The sequence below is a fragment of the Phodopus roborovskii genome, unplaced genomic scaffold (assembly GCF_943737965.1).
Source record: "Phodopus roborovskii unplaced genomic scaffold, PHOROB, whole genome shotgun sequence".
NCBI lineage: Eukaryota > Metazoa > Chordata > Mammalia > Rodentia > Cricetidae > Phodopus > Phodopus roborovskii.
Window position 1 is genome coordinate 6,957,287 of NW_026126638.1, and position 22,003 is coordinate 6,979,289.

At 44.2% G+C, this 22,003-nt stretch overlaps 1 long non-coding RNA gene across 1 annotated transcript; it reads left to right on the top strand.

The window, feature by feature from the left end:
* On the top strand, positions 1 to 20,630 carry LOC127212985 (uncharacterized). The gene is made up of 2 exons (XR_007833603.1): positions 1 to 271; positions 20,361 to 20,630. It is a non-coding gene; the product is annotated as an uncharacterized LOC127212985 (long non-coding RNA).
* The last annotated feature ends 1,373 nt before the right edge of the window (positions 20,631 to 22,003 follow it).

The following is a 22,003-nucleotide window of genomic DNA, read 5'->3' on the forward strand; positions in this document are numbered from 1 at the left end:
AGACTTTCTTGGGTAGCCTGAGGTGGGGTGCTTTAGCTGGTTTGGTTGAAGGCGGTAGGGAGCAGGATGGGTGGAGCTTTCTGTTCCAAAAGTTCCCCCCCTCCCCTCTGCAAATGCCGTTGACAGAGTGCAGGCGGGAAGCTTCGGCTGGGGTAGAGATGTAGCATCAAACATTCATGGATGTCCAGGGAGCGCGGGGCTGCTGGCCAGAGGTACTAGGAAGGCACAGGCGGGAACCCGACGAGGATTCACCTTCCCCTGCCTTGGAAAGGTAGATTTGGAGAGGGTGGGAGCGGGTAGGTATCCTGGAAATGAGTATTTCCCCATTAAGGAAATAAACCAAATACGAGGTGTGTCTGTAGACTGTATTTGGGGCAAAGAGAGTGTGATTTCCAGGCGTGAGAAAGTCAAAATCCATCATGATAAAGGCAGCCGGTGCCATTTCCTTTTTTTTTCTTTCTTTTTTTTTAACCTTAAAGAAAAAACAAACAAACAAACAAAAAACCCAACAAACTCTTATTTTGTGTTTTTGAGCAAGGATGAGATAGGGGATATAAAGTCCCTTTGATTTCTGGGTCTGAAAATTTAGGACGATTTGTTTGGTAGCACAAATCTAATACAAGTGATGACCTTTTAAAATTAGGCTCCAACTATGTTTCTCTTTGCAGTGAAGCTTTTAAACATTTATAATAATAAAAAGTAGTCCCACATCAGACTTTTCTATTAATGAAGCCAGCATACACATACCTTTTATTTATTTTTTTTTCTTTGCTTTTCTTCCTTCCCCTTTTTTTTTCCTTGAAAAAAAATTTTTTTTCCCTGTGTCTTCTTCACGCTGTTTTAGCCAGATGCCCAGCCCTGGCCTCTCCACAGATCCTAAACCAGTGTACCTTGCTTTTAGTTTTTAGCTACCCCATTCTGGACTGGCCAGACAAATCGTTTCATTCTCCTAGACTCCCAAGTCTATGACCCCCATCATAAACCAACCTCCCTGAGCTTTTCTCTAGGCTGTATTTATTGACTCTGTCAGAGGTGCACTGGCCACTTCTGCCTTTCGGAGGACCCGCCTAATCAGAGTGGGCAATCCATAAGGAAAAATGTGCCAACATAAGGAGGGACTTTAAGGTGTAAGGAGTATCTAGTCTCAGGAAACAGGTCCTTATCTGGAGTGAGAATCAAACACTGGATGTTCTTCGATGGGGTGTTATAGATCAGATTCAGACAGCAAATGAGTGTGCAAACTGGTTTTGAAGTTTGAGCTTGGCATGCTGGAGCACACTTGTAATCTGAACACTTAGGAGGCAGAGGCCAGAGGATCGGGAGTTCAAGGCCAGCCTTGCCTACATAGAGGATTTAAGGTCACCCTGGGTTGCACGTGCCCCTCAAACATACACACAAGGGTACAAACAAAAGTGGCCATCAATAATACCCCATTGGACATAGTGGCACACAACTTTAATCCTAGTACTCACCAGGCCGAGGCATGTGGATCTCTATGAGGTCCAGGCCAAAAAGAAAAAAATAATTTTAAAAAGTGTTTTGTTCCCCCCCTCCACCTCCTAGATGAAGTCTTGCTGGCTTTGAACTCCTGGGCTCAATGGATCTCTGACTTTAATCTACTGACTCGGTGGGCCCGTAGGTGTGTGCTACTACACTCACCGTAACTTTTCAGTTAAAGAGAGGCCTTAAACTCAGGCTCTGGAACCACTAAGTAGAAATCTACCAGCATCCAGGGCTTGGCAGGGAGGGTGATGTTTGGTGGGTTAAGTGCCTGCTTCACAGGCATGAGGACCTGAATTTGGATTCCTAGAACCTGTTTTAAAAGCCAGCATCGGTAGTGCAAATTTTTAATCCCTTAGCTGGTGACTGGATAGAGAAAAGTAGATTCTTGGGTCACAGTGGCATCCATGCTAGCTAACATAGTGAGTCCCAGATTCATTGAGATGACAGTTAATAACAGGTGTCACTGATGACCTCTGACCTCCACATGGGCATGCATGGATGTGTGCACACAGGACACATGTATACACACAAAAGAACTCTACTGGTGAATCAACACCTACCGTTTAATCCTTCAACAGTGTTAGGTTTGAGCCAAATTACTGGGATATGTTACTGCTGACAGTGGCCCCAGAGGACAGGAATGGAGCAGAAAAAGTACTGCGTGTTAATGTCGCAGCTGTTCTAACATCATAGCAGTGTGCATTACTCACATTTGTGGTGCTGCTGGTGTAAACGAGCCAAGTGTGCAAATGCACTGCCATGCAGTTATGTACAGTACCCAATAGTACTAAATGATTGTTACTGACTCGTGCGTTTATCACAGCAATGAAGCATGCTTTCTGCTCTCATCTTAGGGTGTACTCCTACTTAGATATGTGTGAAAGTTAATTGTAAAAAGAGTCTCAAGTTAGTCCTTCCAAATGCATTATTGCCATCACGACAGACAACTGTTTTAGGCATGTCACTACCCTTAACCACCTTCCAGGAAGTCCAGATAAAAAGCTGGAGGCAAAAGATGTCATATCAATTATACTTTTTAGTACCCAGATAGAAGCCAGAGCTTTGTGTATGGTAGGCAAACATACTAAAATTCAGTGGATCTTAGGCTGGCCTTGAACTCAGCGAGTAGCTGACCTACAGCTTGAAGCAATCTCCCTTTCTCAGCCTTCTGTGTACTTGTATTACAGATGTACGCCACTACACCTGGCTCAAATAATGTTGAACTTGATCCGGTGTAGGCTAATGTGTAGGCTAATGTATTTTGGAATTTGGCTTTGAACAATAACAAAACAATAACAAAAAATGTTTTTGTTTGTTTGTTTTGTTTTGTTTTATGTGCATTGGTGTTTTGCCATGGGTATCAGGTCCCCTGGAGCTGGAATTACATGTGAGTGGCTATGTGGGTACTGGAAGAGCAGTCAGTGCTCTTAACCACTGAGCCATCTCTCCAACCCCAAATGTTTTTTTAAAGTAAATTAAAACAGAAGGGCTGGTGATATAGGCAGAGTGCTTACCTAGCCTGAGCAGGCCCTAGCTGTGATCCTCAGCTCTACAGAAGCCTGGTGCACACCTGTAATCCCAGCACTCAGGAGGCAGAGGCAGGAGAATCAGACATTCAAGGTCATCTTCAGCTACAAAGCAAGTTACAAGGCCTGGTCTATACGAGTCTATCCCAAAATGAAACAAAACAACAACCACCAAGCAACAAACAAAAATGACCTCACAGATTAAGCACACAAAGACAATATTTTTAAATATCTAGATCTTACTGCAAAGGTTAAAAAGGGTTTTGTTTTGTTGTTGATTTTTTTTTTTTAAGAAGCAGGCATAATGGTCCATGCTGGTAATCCCAGCACTTTCGAGGTGAACCTCAGAGTCATTCTTGGCTACACACACTGAGTCTGAGGACAGCCTGGGTTACACAGTTGGGGAAAAAAAAAAAGTTAAAAAAAAATTAATGTTATAAAAAGCCAGTATATTGTAGAAGCTAATTTATTACTTAAGAAAGAAACTGCTTAAAATAAATGACATCTAGTCCAATTGTGTGTGTGTCCAAGTGTGTATAGAGTGAGTGCACAATAGTGTGTGTCGGTGGTCTCCACGCTATTGCCTGTTACTGATTACCCCAGGGCAACTCTCAGACATGCGTGTTCTGGTCTCGGTAAGAGTCCTATACGGTTACAGCGTTTGTATTTGTGTTTGTTTGTTTTGAGACGGCCGAGTGACCCTCAAACCACTATGCACTCGACATGGCCTCTCACACTTGGTCTTCCTGTCTGCCTCTCGGTGCTGACACTAATGGGCAGGAGCGGCCACAACCAGCTTCCACCTCCCATCTTTCCTGCAGTATTTTCTCTCACTGTTTCATATGCCGTGTAAGCTGTTTTCTACAATAGTTTTACTTTTCTGGGCTTAGATGTTTCGATATACAAACATTATTCTTACAATCACTTAAAGTATGTGATGGAGGACAAGCAAGCTGCTCAGATTGCAGGCTAGCAGCTGCAGCCTCTGTCCTGAAGCCTAGGTGTGCAGCTGACTCTGCCGTCTATAGTCGGCTCTGTGGTGTTCACACGGCCGCAACACATTGGTCAGAAGGTGTCCCTGGGATCAACAACACATGACTGTATAACGGATGAAATCAGACTTGATCACCATAGCTTCCCTGCTGTGTGCTGAGAGACAGGGAAGTCCAGTATATCAGGAGTAATTAAGGAAACAGACTCCGAAATTTGAACAGGTCATATTTACTACTCTCTAAGGGACCAGAAGAAGATGTGGAATTCTTCTTCTAGGGTGGGGTCTCTGACAGGTGACCCAGACTGATGGAAAAGGGAAGTGTATTCTTTGATACACTGACCATGATTAAGATGATAACCTTCACTTATGCATTTATACTTACCTAACGATACATTGATTATCCTGTACCCTCCCCATGACCCTCCGGAACTGGGGATCCAACCCAGAGCCTTGTACATGCTTAGCACATGCCGCTGAGTCACATCCCCTGACCCCCCCCCATGTTTCTCCCTCCCTTGCTCTACCCCCGTTTGTTTTATTTTTCCTCCAGTCTCTGATGTACCCAGGGCCATGTTATTTATATAAATGCCGACTATGGTTTCATTTCTGGTGAGAGCAACTCTTTTGCTCTGTTTTCTTACCCCCTTCCAGAAATTTCCCAGCTTCCTTTGTCCAATATGGATTTAAATTTTCTGACTCTAATTATTGTTGGCTTTAAAGAAATAACAGGGGAGGCCAGATGTGTGTGGCACACACCTGTGGTTCTAGCACTTTCAAGGCAGAACCAAGAGGGTCAGGAGTTCAAGGTCATCCTCAGCTCTGCAGTGAGTTTGAGCCCAGTCCAAACCACATGAAACTCTGCTTTGAAAATAAAAGAACAAAGAAAGAGAAAAAGGAAAGATAGAAAGGGCTAGACAGTAATGGTGGGAGAATCGTACATGCACAAGGTTCTGGATTTAAAACCCGGCAGCACAAATGACAATAATAAAATGGGATCCTTACCTCACATTTTTCACTGGGATAAATTCTTGAAGAATTAGAAAGAATGTAGCAGAGGGGCTGGCAAATTAGCTGAGTAGGTAAAGAGGCTTACTAGGCAAAAGCTGGTAACCTGAGTTCAATCCTGAGACTCCTGGACAGGAGGAAGGAGAGAACAAACCTGTCTTCTGTCTTCCACACATCATGTCATGTACCCCCAAGCCCCCCTCACAAACACAGACACAATGAATTATCTAAAATGGAAAGAAAAGAATGGGGTAGAAAAATATAAAATCATAACTATACACAAGGAAACCGGAGAGAATTTGTGTGTGGCATTTGTACGTGTGTGTGTGTGTGTGTGTGTGTGTGTGTGTAGGCCAAAGGCTGAGGTCAGGTGTCTTTCATTCACCATTGTCCACATTATTATTATTATTATTATTATTATTATTTTCAGAGAAGTTCTCATACCAAATCTGAAACGCATCTATTCAGATAGGCTGGCTGGTCATTGCGTTTCAGGGATCTGCCCTGTTTGGACCGTATTTTTGCATGGCTCCTGGGGATCCAATGCAGGTCTTCTTGCCTGTTTTACTTTACCAATTGAGCCATCAGCCAAGCCCCCAGGGAAAATCTTTGAAAATTAAATATCAGAATGGAGGAGGTATTTCTATGAAAAAAAAAACATAAAATAACAATAAATGTGATGACATAAAATTAAAAATTTTAATTACTTTTTTCAGTGTGGAATGCACACTTAAGAAGAGTTAAAAAATTATGGTGATTGCACAGTAATGTGAATGAAAAAATTAAAGATTGTCCGGTAGATAACAGTTTTTTTTCCCCCTCTTGCATATATATATATGCACTAAGTACATTCCTGGTGCCCTCAGGTGAGAAGACATCATTTGTTGTTTTGGAACTGAACTTACTGAAGTTTTTAAGTCCCCATGTGGGTGCTGGGAACAGAACTTGGGTCCTCTGCCAGAACATCAAATGCTCTTAACTACTGAGACATCTCTCCAGTCCCAATAATGCGAATATACTCAATGCCAATGGATTGTGTTCTTAAAAACAATTTTAAGTGATAAAATTCAAGCTATGTGTCTTTAATCACACACTCAAAAAATAAACTGCACAGAGGCCAGGCTGGAGAGATGGCTAAGCGGTTTAGAGCACTTGCTGCAGCCGGGCTATGGTGGCGCACGCCTTTGATCCCAGCACTCGGGAGGCAGAGGCAGGCGGATCTCTGTGAGTTTGAGGCCAGCCTGGTCTACAGAGCTAATTCTAGGACAGGCTCCAAAACAATACAGGGTTGTCTCCAAAAAACAAAACAAAACAATAGAGCACTGTTGCTCTGGCAGAGGACGAGAACTGAGTTCCTAGTGCCCATGTCAGGCAGTTCTACCACCTGTTACTCCAGCTCCAGGCCCTCTTCTGGCCTCCTCAGTTACCCGTGTTCACATGTGCACGTAGAGACACACATGCACACATAACTGAAAATAATTAAATATTAGAAAAACAAATCCACAAATTGTATTAGAAATTAAAGTTTGTTCATGTTCTATCTAAAAGAATTCTGCAGTCACAGCAGATAACTGGTACAGTAGTTTGATTTCAAGCTCTGACTGCTTGGGTTTAAGACCCAGTTACTTAAGTGCTGTTTGTTTGTTTTGAGGCTGACCTCAAATGTACTTTGTAGCTGAGGGCAGCCTCCACCACCTAACTTCAAGCAACCATTTTGAGGATGAGTGTGGTGGGAAATGTCTATAGTCCTGGGGAGGTAGAGATGAAGGATCAGGAGTTTTGAGGGCACCCTTGTCTGTGTCCAGGTTAGGGCCAGCTTGGTGTGTGTGAGGCCTGATCTCACTGTATCCATCCAATGGACTAATTAGCATGTGTGCAGTACTTAGCACAACACCTGGAATATAATAAATAACAACAATTGGATATTTGTAAATAAGATAAGCAATGACTCCCCTGCTCTTGTCTTTTAAAAAAATGTTTCCTTCCTTCCTTTTTTTTTTTTTTTTTTTTGAAAGATGGTCTTGTGTAGAGCACACAGGCCTTGAATTACTGATCCTCCGTGTGTCTGTCTCCAACCACTTGGATTATGTCTACATGCCTTGTATTCAATTTTATATTCTCTCTCATCCCTCGTAATTTCTGAAATGGTCTAGCATAGTTTTATTTGTAGTAATGAGTAACTCAGTAACTCACCCACATACAAAGACAATATTGAAGTAAAAAAGGGTTGGGACACATATATCAAAGTGGCAATTCATTAGCTGGTAATAATCCTACCTGTCTGTAATACCATCACCGGGAGACTGGAGCAGAAAGATGATGGATTTGAGACAGCTTTGGCTACACAGTGAGAGCCTGGCTCAAACAACAAAGGAACAGAAAGACCATTGCTGTGTATGGGAGTACCTGCTAGGAATCCCAGAGCCCCAGAGGTGAAGGCAGGGGTTCAATTACAGGCCAGTTTCTGCAACATTGAGTTGTAGGCCAGTATCCATGTCTAACTCCATAACCGACAGAAAATTAAAACCACCCCCAAAACAAAACCAACAAAACCCAACAAATCTCAAACCAACCAACCCCCCACCACTAAAAAAAAAAGACTGTGCTCCCACGAGTAGGCGCATACACACACACACACACCATAAAGTTTAAGTAAATTGAGTCAGAAACAACAACACCCCAAAGCAAACATGGCTATTCTTGAGTTTCACTGTTACTTCTCTCCAAGGCTCAGTGACTTCTCCAGCTTCATTGGTGACCAAGGAAGCAAGGAGACTGTTTTGTGGGATTTGTGAATAACTCAGAGTTAAAGTCAGGATGAGATCTCTGTCTTCAAACTATCTAAGCCTTGGCTTAGTGGCATCACCTTCGTTACTGTGGATGACCCAGGTGCCCTCTGCAGCCCTCTCACAAGCCTGCCACCCTGCTTCTGATGCTGTCCGACAAGTCATTTGCCTTCAAACTGTAGTCTCTTTTTAAAGTTCCAAGTAGATTTTTTTTTTTTTCTTGATAGAGTGTGAAGCATGTAACCCAGGTTCAGGCTACAACACTCAGCTGACGGGTCATCTATTATTTATTTCATGACATGTAAAACATCACATCATTGGAGAAAGACTAATACACAATTCGTAGTGGTAGGTGATAGCAAAACTTGGGGAAAATGTTAAATCCCTTCTACCCACACACATATACATACATGTACATACACACATACATGCTTATACATATATCCATACATATCCACACATACAACACACACATGCACACCACATAGCACCACACATACATACACATAACACACATATACACTACATACACATACAAACACACAGAGTACACACATACATATATGCACATACACACAAATGCACAAATATCCACACTTACAGACACATGGCATACACATTCTTATACACTGTTGGTTTGCAATGCATATTCTTTATTTTGCTATTCTTTTTTTTACAAATTTACTTTTTGGGAAATAAACAGATGTATTTTCTAGCATGCTCTTGTACTGTTACTTATCAGATTTCTTTTGAGACAAAAAAGTCACTGAGCAAAACACTTGATCCTGAGTATGGTGCTTCCTACTTGTAGTCCTCCCACTTAGGAAACAGAGACAGGGGGATTGCCAAGTGTTTGAGGTTAGCCTAAGCTTCATCACAAGACCCTGTCTTTTTTTTTTTTTTAATCACGTGTATGTGTCTGTGTGAGAGTGTAGGCTACGTGTGTATGGGTGCCGGTAGAGGACGAAAGAGAGTGTCTGGGGTTGGGGTTGGTTATGAGCCATTTGCCATGGGTGTTAGGAATGATCTTCTGGGTCCTCTGTAAGGGCAGTACACACTCTAAAACGTGCCTGGTAGGACTGCGTTATAGGTGGGCGGGGTGGGGGAAGCACTTGTATATGGATTCAGTCTCCAGCAATGGGACAACCAAAAACATGAAGCATCTCTTAGCAGTTTTGATTTATTCGAATTTGGCCCTGTTGTATGAGCACAAAAAGCAATCAGAGCAATGTTTATGGAATGAGACATTCTGGTGGAAAATTTAGGGTCCTAGAACTGTGGTTCTCAACCTCTGAGTCTCTGTCCCTTTGGCAAACCTCTTTCTCCAGAAATTCTTAGAGTATGATTCATAATGGTTGTAAAATCACAGTTATGAAGTAGCAACGAAAATACTTTTGTGGTTGGGGGTCACCACAATAAGACAAGCTGTATTAAAGAGTCGTGGCGTTAGGAAGAGTTCCACTGAGAACCACTGGCCTGGAAGGTTACCTAAGACGTTAAAACTTCTCTCTTCCCCTGTCTTTTCCCTCTCCAACTCCTCAGGCTCTAACTCGTGTAGTCCAACCTGTCCTAGAATTCTATGTAGCCCAAGATGACTTTGAAGTAGTAGCAATTCTCCTGCCTCAGCCCTAAGTGCTTGGATTATAGTTACAAGCCACCAACCTGTTTCCACGACTTTCCTATCTTGTACCTGAGCCTGCTCTGGCTCCTGCTCCAGCAGCTGCCCAGCTCCCAGTGCTCGCTCACTTCCAGGAGAGTGGCCAGGGTCCTTCTTTTTCCCCTTTCAAAGGCATAGATTTGTTTGTTTGTTTTTAACGTCGGAGCTTTATTGTGCAGGACAGAGGGCCACTCTTCTGCCTGCCCACTCTGAAACTTTGAAATTGGTATTGCTCTGAGATCCCTAGAGATGCCCATCATGCTCTCCATTGCAGTTTGAAGAGAGTGCAACCAGGAAAGCTTACAGCTTCCTCCCTTAAACACGGGCAGCATTATTTATAGTTCTCTGTTACACTGCAGGTAAAAATCAGACTGGAATTTGTCACTAAGCCAATTTTTCCTGCTTAAATGTCTTGCTACATATTTCCACGGTCTCTGTGACTTATTGTTCCTAATTTCTTGTTGTTAAAAAATGTCTTCATCCTTTCTTGGATTTTTTTTTTTTTTTTTGTCCCTAGAGTTACTCTTGGCTGAGGTTCACTGTCCAGTTTTTCTGGACCTCAAGCGCCCAACACTGGAATCTCCCAGACTCCTTTCAGCGCTTTTCTCGCTCGTTTTCTCCTTGGCTGCATGCGGCTGGGGAATCTCACTGTGTCCTCCAAACCCTGAGTAAGTTCTTTCCCCACTGACTTTGCCCCTAGACCTAGACTTCTTGGCTCCATCAGGGCTCTGCAGCCCTGTCTCCTCGGAAGTCTTCTTGGTCTTCTTTTCATCTGTCTTTACCCCAAGCTTCTCTGCAGTGTCTCCGTTCTTCATTGGTTTTCTCTCAGTATCTGGGGCTGGGGACATCCTCTGATCTGTAGTGACCCAACCTTCTACACTGGCTGCTGCTTCTTCCATGATGTTGCTAATCTGTTCTTCCACGGGATCAGTTCTGTGTGACTGATTTTATTTTCACAGGCTCAGGTGACTGTGTGTGTGTGTGTGTGTGTGTGTGTGTGTGTGTGTTAGTATACTAACTGGCAGGAGCATGAGGCAGCCGGTGACATTGCTTCTGAAGTCAGGAAACAGAGAGAGTGAAGAATGATGGAGTTTGGCATACTTTCTCCTTTTTATTTAATCTGAAACTCTGGTCCTCCTTGGGGCCAGTGCCACTCACATTTAGGATGGTGTTGTGAGACAAAACTTTCCTGGGGAGATACAACACACACATCTACTCACCCCAGATAGGGAACCCACAACAGACCGGAGTACAGATACCACCCAAGTCCAACTTGTGGAGTTTTATTGGTGTTACTTAAAGGAATATGGGTGAGGGGTTACTTACAGGAGCAGAAACGACTCAGAGACAGCAGCATCACCAAAAGCCCACCCCAGCCCTGGTGACAGGCCACAAAGTTGAAAACCTGGAGCACACTGCACAGCTGCAGGAGGCTTGACAGGTTCGAGAGTGAGTGTCCTTCAGGTGCCTCATCAGTCCAAACCTCTTCCGGGCAGCTCGGCGGGTGTCTGCTTCTCCATGGTAGCTGGTCTGTTCTGTTCTGAGAGGTATTCTCAGCTTTTATTGTTTCAGGCAATTATTACTTATTATTCTGGCAGGGAGGGGCACAGTGAATCGTGTTCGTTTCAGGGACTTCCAGAAGCTCTTTTGAGTTGTTTACATTCCTTCTTTAAAAACCTTCCCTGTTTGATGTAATGTTACGAGCAGTTTTCCCACCAGCCTGGTCCCACAGCTGCATCAGCCCCAAATAACACACAGAGATGTTGTATTAGATATAAAGCTGTTGGCCAGTTACTAGTGTTTCTTGTTGGCTAGCTCTGTCTTAAACATTAACCCATTTCTATTAATCCAAGTGTTTCCACGCGGTCTTATCTTACCAGAGAGAGGGTCAGGCCTTCTTCTCAAGTCCCTACATCTTGACTCTCCAGTGCTTCATCTCCCAGAATCCTCCTTGTCTCCTAGTCCCGCCTATCTTGCCTTCCTATTGGCCAACAGTGCTTTATTCATTAACCAATAAGAGAAACATTTACAGAATGACGTCTCCCATCAAATATTTCAATCTCAGTAGAAACTGTCGAGAGAGAGGCAGAGAGAGAAGAGAGAGACTCTTAGGCGTGTAATGGTTCCTAGGAATAGTCAGCTTGACAGAATCTAGACCCTCCTGGGAGGTGGGCTGCTGGGCATGCCTCTGGGTAATTATCTTCTGCGTTAATTGGTGTGGGACAACAAGGCACCATACTCTCAGGAGAGGATCTTGGGCTGTGTAAGAGTGGAGAAACCGATCTCAGCACGAGTGCACATGCATTCACTGCTGTCTGTCCCTGACTGAATGGAGTGTGACCAGCAGACTCAGTCTCTTGCCTTTGGGACTTCCCTTTTATGATGTTCTATAGCTTGGAACTGTGAACTAAACAAAAACCATTTCTCCTTCAAGTTGCTTTAGTCATGATATTTTATCACAGCAACAGGAAGTAAACTAAGACAAAGCAATTCTAGAGCTTGTCTAATTGGCAGTGTACATACATGTGTGTACAAATGTATACACACATTGTACCTACTGATTTATTTATTTTTAATTTGAAACAAAGTCTCTCTGTACATGGCCCTGGCTGGTCTGAAATTTTCTATGTACACTAAGCCGGCCTGGAACTCACAGAAATCCATTTCCCTCTGCCTCCTAAGCATTGGGATTAAAGGTGTGCACTACTACTCCTGGCTTTATATATCATTTTTAAACATTTATTTCTGTGTGTGTGCACATGCAGGGAGATCAGAGGCCAACTTTCAGGAGTTAATTCTCTGTTTCCACCATGTGAGTCCCAGGGATCAAACTCAGGAGGTCAGGCTTAGTGGCCAGTGCCTTTATCCTCTGAGCTATCTCAATGGCCCTGAAGCTGACAGAATTAGCTATTAAACAAAGTCCATGTATCCCAGACTAGCCTTAAACTCCCCACATAACCAAAGAGGACCTTGAACTCCTGATCCTCCTGCCTCAACCCCCAAGTTCTGGGATTACAGGTAGGTACTACTATGGCTCAATCTTAGGAACAGATTTTTTTTTTTTTCTATGCAGGGTCTTAGTTAGTTGTTAAGTTGTTAAGTTAGTGTTAGTTGACCCGGTACTTGCTATATAGATCAGACTGACTTCAAACTTCCTCTCTAATTCTGGGATTAAAGGAGGGGTACCATCATGCCTAGACCTTGGGGATGGATTTTTTTTTTTAAGATTCCCTGTTTTTTGTTTTGTTTTGTTTTGTTTTTTAGTTTATTTATTTATTGCTAGCACAGTTTGGCCTGGAGAAAGATTTTAGATTTTAGCTTCTACATCTTTGCTCAGTTAGACACCGCTACTCAAGCCTCAAACTTTCAGAGCATAAAACTGAAGTTCTGAGGCCCCGTCATAGCATTTATCGGATAGAAGTCTTACCTAATCCTCTGTAGTGATTACATTCCTGTCCAGCTCCTCAAGCAGACTGGAGCCTGTGAATACAATACACTAGTCATGTTGATGATAACAGTCTGACCTGAGATCGGTTGCAGAATGAAGCAGTGTTTGGCTCGTTTAAGCCATCAAGTTATAGTGTCACGTGGTTTTCTTTTTTCAAATAAGATCGTATATGTCCATTGCTCATCCTACACGACGACACTATTGTTTTCCTTTGACTCCTGTGAATATGTGGTTTGTGGCTAAAAATTAGGAACTTAGCTTTCTTGGAAAATAACCTGATCTATGTCAGTGGAATGCATGATGCCGACAAGGAAGCAGGGATCCTGGGACCGGAGCCAGAAGGAACCTATAAGTCATCTTGTCTAATGTCCCTGCAGGAAATCACAAATTAGAATGTTCTCATCTGCAAATGGAAAGATTGGGTGAGTGACCTCGTGCACCCAAAACTCTGTGACCTAGCTCAGGTCAGCCAAGTGCAGAGTGGCAGCTAGAGACTGGCCAGCTGATGGAAATGTGAGACGATTTTCCCTGTACAGTGTTCTGAGTAACTCACAGAGGCAGGAACTGGTCTCGCAGGCGGCATCTCTGGGTATGCCAGCTGCCAAAGATCAAGGAATATGAGTTTGGGTAATAATGTTCCCGATAGGATCCCATGTGGTTGAAAAGATGGAAGAGGCTTCATTCTCTGTGGTTTGTTAAGGCATCCCTGAGTTAATGGGGATGATAACTATACCTCCCTTATGTGCCATGGAAACCAAACACGCGACACACCCCTCTTAACTCATCTGCGGATGTAATGCTATCTGATGTTAAATAGAAAAATGAAGAAAAGACAATCTAGAAATGCCCTAAGCGTGCTGGAAACCGAACAAGAGAGGCAGGGAGACGTCAGCCTGAGCTCCACAAGGAGTTTGAAACCAAGCGGGGCTACATGAGACCTTGTCTCAAGAAACTAAAACAGGGCTGTGGAGATTGCTCAGTAGGTAAAGGCTGCTGCCAACCCCGACAACCAGAGTTTGATCCCGGAACCCACATGGTAGAAAAAGAACACTGAGCCCCTCCCACAAGATGTCCTCTGACTGCCACATGCTTGCCTGTGGCATATGTATGCCCTCTCATGTGCCGCCCACACCCACTAAAGAAATAAACGGAATAAACGTTTTAGGAGGCAATTGTGCATATTCATTTGGATGTGTACTTGTGTGCGGATATGGAAGCCAGGGGCTGAAGTTGAGCGTCTTCCTCATTCGTTCTCCAGCTTATTTTCGAGACAGCTTTCACTGAACCTGGAACTGCTCAGCAGAGGCGCATCTTGAACTTTTTCTTTAAAGATTTATTTATATTTTTATGTGGGCGAGCGCTTTGGCCACATGTAAGTCTGTACACCACATGTGTGCAATGCCCCTGGGGATCAGAAAAAGGCATCAGAACCCTTTGGAACTGGAGTTACCTATGTTGTTACCTACCATGTGGGTGCTAGAACCTGCCTGGCATCTCTGTCATCGCAACAAGTGCTCTGAACCACTGAGCCATCTCTCTAGTCCAAAAACCTCTATTTTTATTTTTTAAAATTATGTCTGTGTGGCCGGGAGGTGGTGATGCACACCTTTAATCCCAGGGAGTCAGAGGCAGGTGGATCTCTATGAGTTCAAGGTCAGCCTGGTTTACAGAGTGAGTTCCAGGACAGCCAGAGCTACACAGAGAAACCCTGTCTAGAAAAACAAACAAACAAACAAACAAAATATGACTATGTACTTGTATGTTTGCTCGTGTGTATGCTGTGTCCTCAGAGGTCAAGAGTGCGTCAGAACCCCTGGAGATAGAGTTCTAGGTGGTGGGCACTGCCCCATGTGGGTTTTTAGTAAGAGCAGTATGTGTTCTTAATTACCGAGCCATCTCTCCAGGCCCCAGACCCGGAGCTTCTGACCCTTCCTCCTTCACCTCCCAAGCACCCAGATAATGAGCATATGCCACCACTCCCAGCCCAGCTGTGAGTCCTTATCTTTCCTCAATATGTTGCTTAGCACTCTGAAGCCTGCTCGTGCATGCACACACACAAAGAATGTGAAAAGAAAAACTATGGCTTCATGAAGTGAGCCAGATATAGGATGGCAGGCTTGAGCACACAGTAGCCACAAAGATGTGAGTTAGGTTTTCAAAGAGGCCAGAGGCTGGAGGTGCCACTCAGCAGCAGGGAGCTTTGCTTAGCAACATAATAACCCTGGGTTCCACCACCAGCTTAGAAGGGCGAGAGAAAGGCCAGCTCCCAAGCTAGAGTCAGCATGCTGAGTCAGAGACCTCAGGAGGTAGACCTACTGCTCCACCCAGTTACTGGTTTTAGCCCGAGTTCCCTTTTTATCGTCATTAATAAGTGGCTGCTAGTGCTATTTTAGGTTCAATTGGTGTTTTCTCTCTGACTGTGTGAGCAAATAGCCTTGGGATGAACAAAAGACTCATTTTCTTTAAAGAACTCAGTATTTAAAAACTTAATGAAGCAAGGTGGTGGTGGCCATGTTTTAATCCCAGCATTCGGGAGGCAGAGGCAGGCAGATAGATCACTGTGAGTTAGAGTTTGAGTCTACAGAGTGAGCCTGGTCTACAGAGTGAGCTCCAGAACAGGCTCCAAAGCTACAAAGAGAAACCCTGTCTCAAAAAAACAAAAACCAGACTAAACAAAGACAAAAATTTAATTGATTATTTAATGTGTGTGTGTGCGCGTGCTCGTGTGTGCTCACGCGCGCTCATGAGCATATGCCCCAGCAAATGTGTGAAGGAAAGAGGACAACACTGGGAATCACTTCTCTTCTTCGCATGTATCCAGTTCTAGGGTTTGAACTCAGGTTGTCAGGCTTGGCAGCAAGCCCCTTTAGTTGTTGAGCCATCCTATAGGCTCTCAGCACCTTTTTTTGGTGTGTTTGTTTCTCATTTCTGTGTTGTTTTAAATTGTTTTTGTTTATTTCATGTATATAAGTGTTTGCCTACATATATGCTATGTGCACCACATACATGTGGAGGTCAGGAGAGGGTGCAGGATACCCTAGAACCAGAGTTATGAATTATCACATTAAGTGCTGGGAATCAAATCCAGGTCCTCCAAAAGGGCAACAAGTGCTCTTACCACCGAGCCACCCACCTCCCTAGCCCCTATTTCTGTGTTTTCTGAGATAAGGTCTAATGTAGCTCAGGTAGGTCTTAAGTTACCTGAGAAGAAGAGGTTGGCCTTGAAATCCTTGAAATCCTCATCTTCCCGTCTCGGTCTCCCAAAGGCTGGATTTGTAGGTATATGCCGTCACATCCACAGTCAGTTTTTTCTCCTATTTTTTTTTTTTTTCTTCAAACTATTACCATTATCAGTTTCTAGACTATTCCCCAGGCTAGTCTGCTTTGATCCTCTTGGCTCAGCTTCCTTCTGTGCAGTGCTGTGATTGGAGGAGTTTGCTGCCCTTTCCTGCTGTTTCTTCATTACCTTAGCTCAGGTGAGTAGCAACCCAGGGATTATTTTGTTGTTGTTGTTTTGTTATTTGGAACTTGAAGATTAGCAAAGAGAGCCCTCTGCTGGCTAAAGTGGCACAGTACTAGAGTTGGTCAGTTGCCAGGGCAAAGGCCACCATTAGTGTTACCTACCTTTGGGTTTTTCATTTAGCAAATTGATGCTATTCTGTTTATTTCTTTGGCTTCAACTCAGGTTTGTTTGGAGCTCGTGAAAGTGATCTGTAACCCCCAACCCAGTCTCCCCGGCCATTCATGCGTAGCTGAGGATGGCCCTGAACTTCCCATCTTCCTGCCTCTCTCCGCCTCCAAGTGTTAGGGTTTGAGGTGAGCACCCCCACTCCAGTCTTAGGCAGTGCTAGATGAACACGTTACTAATGCAGCTATATCCTCAGTCTCCCATTGTTTATTCCTTTAATATTTCAGGGGAAAAGGGTTCTTGTTGGATATGGGAGCTCATACTTGTACTGCCATCCACTTGGGTATGGAGGATTGCTATGGATTTGAGGCCAGCCTGGGCAGCATAGTGAATTATAAGCCAGCCTGGGCTACAGAGTAAACTCTCACATCAAAAAACAAAAACAAACAAACAGACAAACAAAAACTAAGACCAAAGAAGAGCTGACCGTGGTGGAGCACATGTTTAATCCTAGTACTGGGAGGTGGAGGCTGGAGTTTATCCTCAGCTACATAGTGAGCTCAAGATCTTCCTCAAAAGAGAGAGAGAGAAAAGTTGAAAGCCTCATCTTTCATAATTCTTGAAAATAATAGCTCTCAGCTCTGCCCTGAACTAACCCCTACATCTTATCAGCTCTGTTTCCCTTTTCTGCTCTCCTCCACTGCCCTGTGTTGGTGGTCCCATGTCCCCATGTCCCTGTCCTCCACCCTTCCACTCCCCACCCCCACACTGTCCTCCCCCCCCACTGCCCTGTGTCCCGGTCCTCACCCCCACACCTCTGCCACCGGGCTCTCCCTTTCTAAACAGGACGAAATAAAAGCAATCTTCATTCAAAGGAGTGGTGCTGATGGAAAGTGAGCCGAAGGTTAGTGGCTGCTTATCTCCGGGATCCCAAACTGAATGCCAGGGCTGGGGCTGCACTGGTACCATACACCTGAAAAGAGTTGGACCTCTGATGTCCCTGGCTGCTTCTTTGACCGTGGGAAAGAGGGTGTACAATGGAGGCGTGTCGGGTTGGTTATCTAGAGGAGAAAAGGGGCTCTCCTGGGACCTTCAGTGGAGCGTTGATAACAATGAGTTTCTCTTGTGTACTTGGACTGAGAACTTGCCCTAATTACATCCCCCCCACCCCCCCACCCCCGAAACAAAAATCTTATATAGACCAGGCTGGCCTAGAACTCTTGATCCTCCTGCTTCTAAAGAAAACAGGCGTGTGCTATCCCTCACTCCCAGGTGTGTCTCTCTGAATAATCTTTATTGTAATTATTAAAACTTGAGCCAGGGTCTCACTATATAGCCCTGACTGTCCTGAAACTTGCCATGTAGACCAGGCTGGCCTTGAACTTACAGAGACCCACCTGCCTCTGCATCTTTAGAGCTTGGATTAAAGGCGTGCACCACCATGCCTGGCTTTATGTTGAAAAGCATCTTTTTTTTTTTTTTCTAGAAAACAAATTAATACATGTGAAGAGCTAGCTAAAAGTTCCGCATGAACAATAGTTATGCTGTAGTCAGCATTTTATTACATTGTTTCTGTAGAATATGACACACTCCCTACCCAGGAGCAGAGGACCTATGTGTATGAGCACACGCGCACCTGTGTGTGTGTGTGTGTGTGTGTGTGTGTGTACTTTTGCAGAGGCCAGAGGTGGCTATCAGGAGTCTTCCTTTATTGCTCTATACCAGTGGTTTTTAACCTGTGGGCCGTGACCCACTGGTTGGCTACCCTCCACTTCCAAAAATATTTACATTATGATTCATGACAGTAGCAACACTACAGTTATGAAGTAACAACAAAAATAATTTTGCAATTGGAGGGTCACCACAACGCGAGGGACTGTATTAAAGGGGTCATAGCCTTAGGAAGGTTGAAAATTATTGCTCTATACTTTATTTTAAACCAAGGACTCCCTTTGAACCTGGAATGCTCCAACTGTGTAGAAGGGCGGGCCAGTGGGCTGTGGGATCCCCCCCGTGTCTGCCTGTCCACACTGAGGTCACAGGTGTGCATCACCTTTTATCTTTAGGAGGCGCAGAGCATCAGGCCCAGGACTTCATATACACTGGCCAATCGCTGTGCCAGCTGAGCCCTGGAGTAGCACTCTGTGAGAAGTAGCACTGAGCCATCATGCCTCTGCTCTGTGCAGATGGCTTCCACTTGTACTTTCAGAGGTTGTCCAGCATCCTTCTAGAAAGTCGCTGTGGCTGCATGTCCCACACAAGCACCTGGGTCCGTGAGTCAGCAGCCTGGCAGCTTCTGCACTAGCCTGTGCAATTTTTCCTCCATCCTCTAAATTACCTCGATGATGGGCATGGCCTATACACCGCTGATTTCAACACTTGGGAGGTGAGGGTCAAGGTCAGTCAGGGTTATATGAGATCTTTTTCGAAAATGATGAAGGGCTGGGAAATGGCTCAATGAGTAAAATAGCTGTCCCATAAGCATCAGCAATGGAATGTGGATTCCCAACACTCAAGTAAAGAGCTAGGCTCCGTGGCATGTGCCTGAAGTTCCCTTCTTGGGGAGGTAGAAATAGGCAATCCCTGAAGCTCACTGGCCTACCAGCCTGACAGAACTGATTCAGAGAGACATTCTCAAAAACTAACATGGAGGACTGGCGAGATGACTCAGTAGGTAAAGTGGCTTGCTGAGGAAGCTTGGTGGCCTGAGTTCAATCCTGGTAACCCACATAAAGGTGGAAGGAGAGAATGCTATGAAGATTGCCTTTGGGCTTAACGGGAGTGTCGTGGAGCTCACACAGGTGCATTACTATTACATAGTAATAAATACAGTTTAGAAATACAAAAGTAAGGTGGGCATTGACTGAGGAAGACATTGGCGCGCGCGCACACACGCACACACGCACACACACACACACACACACACACACACACACACACACACACTGCAAAGTTTTGTGGGTTTACTTTAACTTTGAATGTATCAAAAGTTGCCTCTTACTGTACCCATCCTTACTTTCTTGGTGTAATACTGTACATTTTACTGCAGGTGCAGTCTCTTAATGCAACAGGTGAAATACTTAATTCTAGGGATTTCAGATAATATCGTGAGCCACATTTTACTTTATTATTAACACCCTCCACCTCCCGTGCTAGGGACCACACTTTGAGCCTTGCATATACTAGATAAACACTTAGTACTGATCACCTATATACCCAGTCCCTAATTACATAGTTTTATAACAAAGTGCCCTTGTAAGAGTTTCAAACTATAGTTTCCAACATTGGTATACTGTTTGTATACTGCATATTATACATTTTACTATACAGTATATTGTATACTGTTTGTTTGTTTGTTTATGAGCAGGGTCTCACATGGCCCAGGCTGTAGTCAAGGATGACCTTAAACTACTGATCCTCCTGCTTCCAGCTAAAGTGTTAGAATAACACGACAGGGTCTTGCTATGTAGCTTATGGTGGCCTGGAACTCTCTGTGCAAACTGCTTGAAATCATACTTGTCTCTATCCACTTGCAGGGGTCTGGGGTTGCTGGTCTACACTGTTGATATTTGCTGAAGTTTTGTGAGTGATAAATTGTCTCCTCTGTTGTTGCCACAAAATTATGTTTTGGGGCAGACAGGTGGCTCAGCAAGTAAAGTTTGGTCTGGCTTCCATTCTTCAGACCTGCGTCATAATAGGGGGAGCTGGCTCCTATAGGTTTTCTTCTGACCTCCACACACATGCATGCACCCACATGCATATGCAAATAATAAATTAAAAACTTTTTTTTTTTTTGCATTTATGGTTTCTTAGGGGCTGCTCACAATGTATGCTGGACCGTGGTGAGCCCTGAGGTGATCACAAAAGAAGCTTGCCTTGAGCCCATCTGTCCCCCGCTGCTGTCCACAAGATGGAGAAGGCGGAAGCAACCTGAGGAGGCGTCTTTGTCTGTAAGGATAGAAGGTCCATTGTGGAGGGGAGAGATACAGGAGCTATATAGTCGAGGCCCTACCAGCCCTGCGTCTCTTATCTCCAGAATTCTTTTACAGAAAAGAAAAATAAACTTTTATCGGGTTTATGCCACTACTGTTTCTGGGCTCTGTTACTAACTGCCAAATGCAAATCTTAACTGATAGGGAAGTCCTTGACAAACTTGAGCTTGGGATGGGATTCTGCTGGTTTGGTCACTCTGCAGGGGTGGATTTGGGGGAGTGGAGCATCCTGGAGGGCACCCGGAGGTAAAGATGGTTTGGCAGGTGGGGCAGACAGTGCACCTCCCAAGGGTCACTGATTTTCTTTTCCCCCAGGGACCCTCCCATGAAGTACTATTATATAGTGGCTATTTACATGTCTATTGATGGAGTAATTTGAAGTCTGCTATTGTCAACTGGCCTCAAAGCTGGGCCATTGAGTAGATGGGTGCTCTTTGTGCCCAAAGAAGCAGCAGGTGAAGGATGGAGCAGGGAAGGGGTATCGGCATTACAGGAAAGTCAAGCCAACTCCCTGGAGGCAGCCCCAGCGAAAGGAAGTTTTGTTACATGCGATTGTCTAAGAAGATACATTCCAAGTCTAATGAAGATTGCTTTTAACTTGGTAGCAACTAAATAATGTCCAAAACCATACCCTGCTGTAACTTACAAAGTGAATTCATGCACTACGGGTTTCATTAAGGGGGCCATGGATTTTACTAGCTTTAAAGTGCATGTAATTGCACTGAGAATGGCTGTCTCTTCATAATGAACTCGTCACCGTGAGGTGAGAAAGGATGCTTTACGTTAGACATTTACTGTTTACATACATACTATAAAAATATGACCACGCCCCCCCAAATATGACCATGCTCTGGTTCTAGCTCATTCTCTGAACCTAGCAGTTGGGAGGCTGAGAAAGGAAGATGCTGTGACTTTAAGGTCAGCATGGGTGACATAATGAGTTTGAGGGCAGCCTGGGCTACACAGTGTTAGACCTTCCTCTCAAAAGATACAAAAAAAAAAGAAAGAAAGAAAGAAAGAAAAGAAAAAAGAAAAGAAGGAAGGAAGGAAGGAAGAAAGAAAGAAAGAAAGAAAGAAAGAAAGAAAGAAAAGAAGCAGCTCAGCTCTACAGCACACATAGTAAAGCACACAGAAGTTGGCTTGGCCCTGTGTAATTTTGCCATCTCTTTCTGTTGTGTCCTAACCAATAAGAAACCTAAATCCAGGGCCAGCGACATGGCCCATCAGGCTAAAATGGTTCCACTCAAGCTTGACAACCTGAGTTTGATGCCTGGAACTGACTCCTGAGGATTTCCTCACCGGTGCCTACACACATGTCTCTCTCATGCATGCTCACACGCATGCATACACACCATCAAAAGCTATTAATATCACTGCTGCTGCTAATTTAAGTTAAAACAATAAATCTCAATTCCATGCCACACATCGCTTGTGAACTAAATGTGGTAGCTTACTATTCCATCT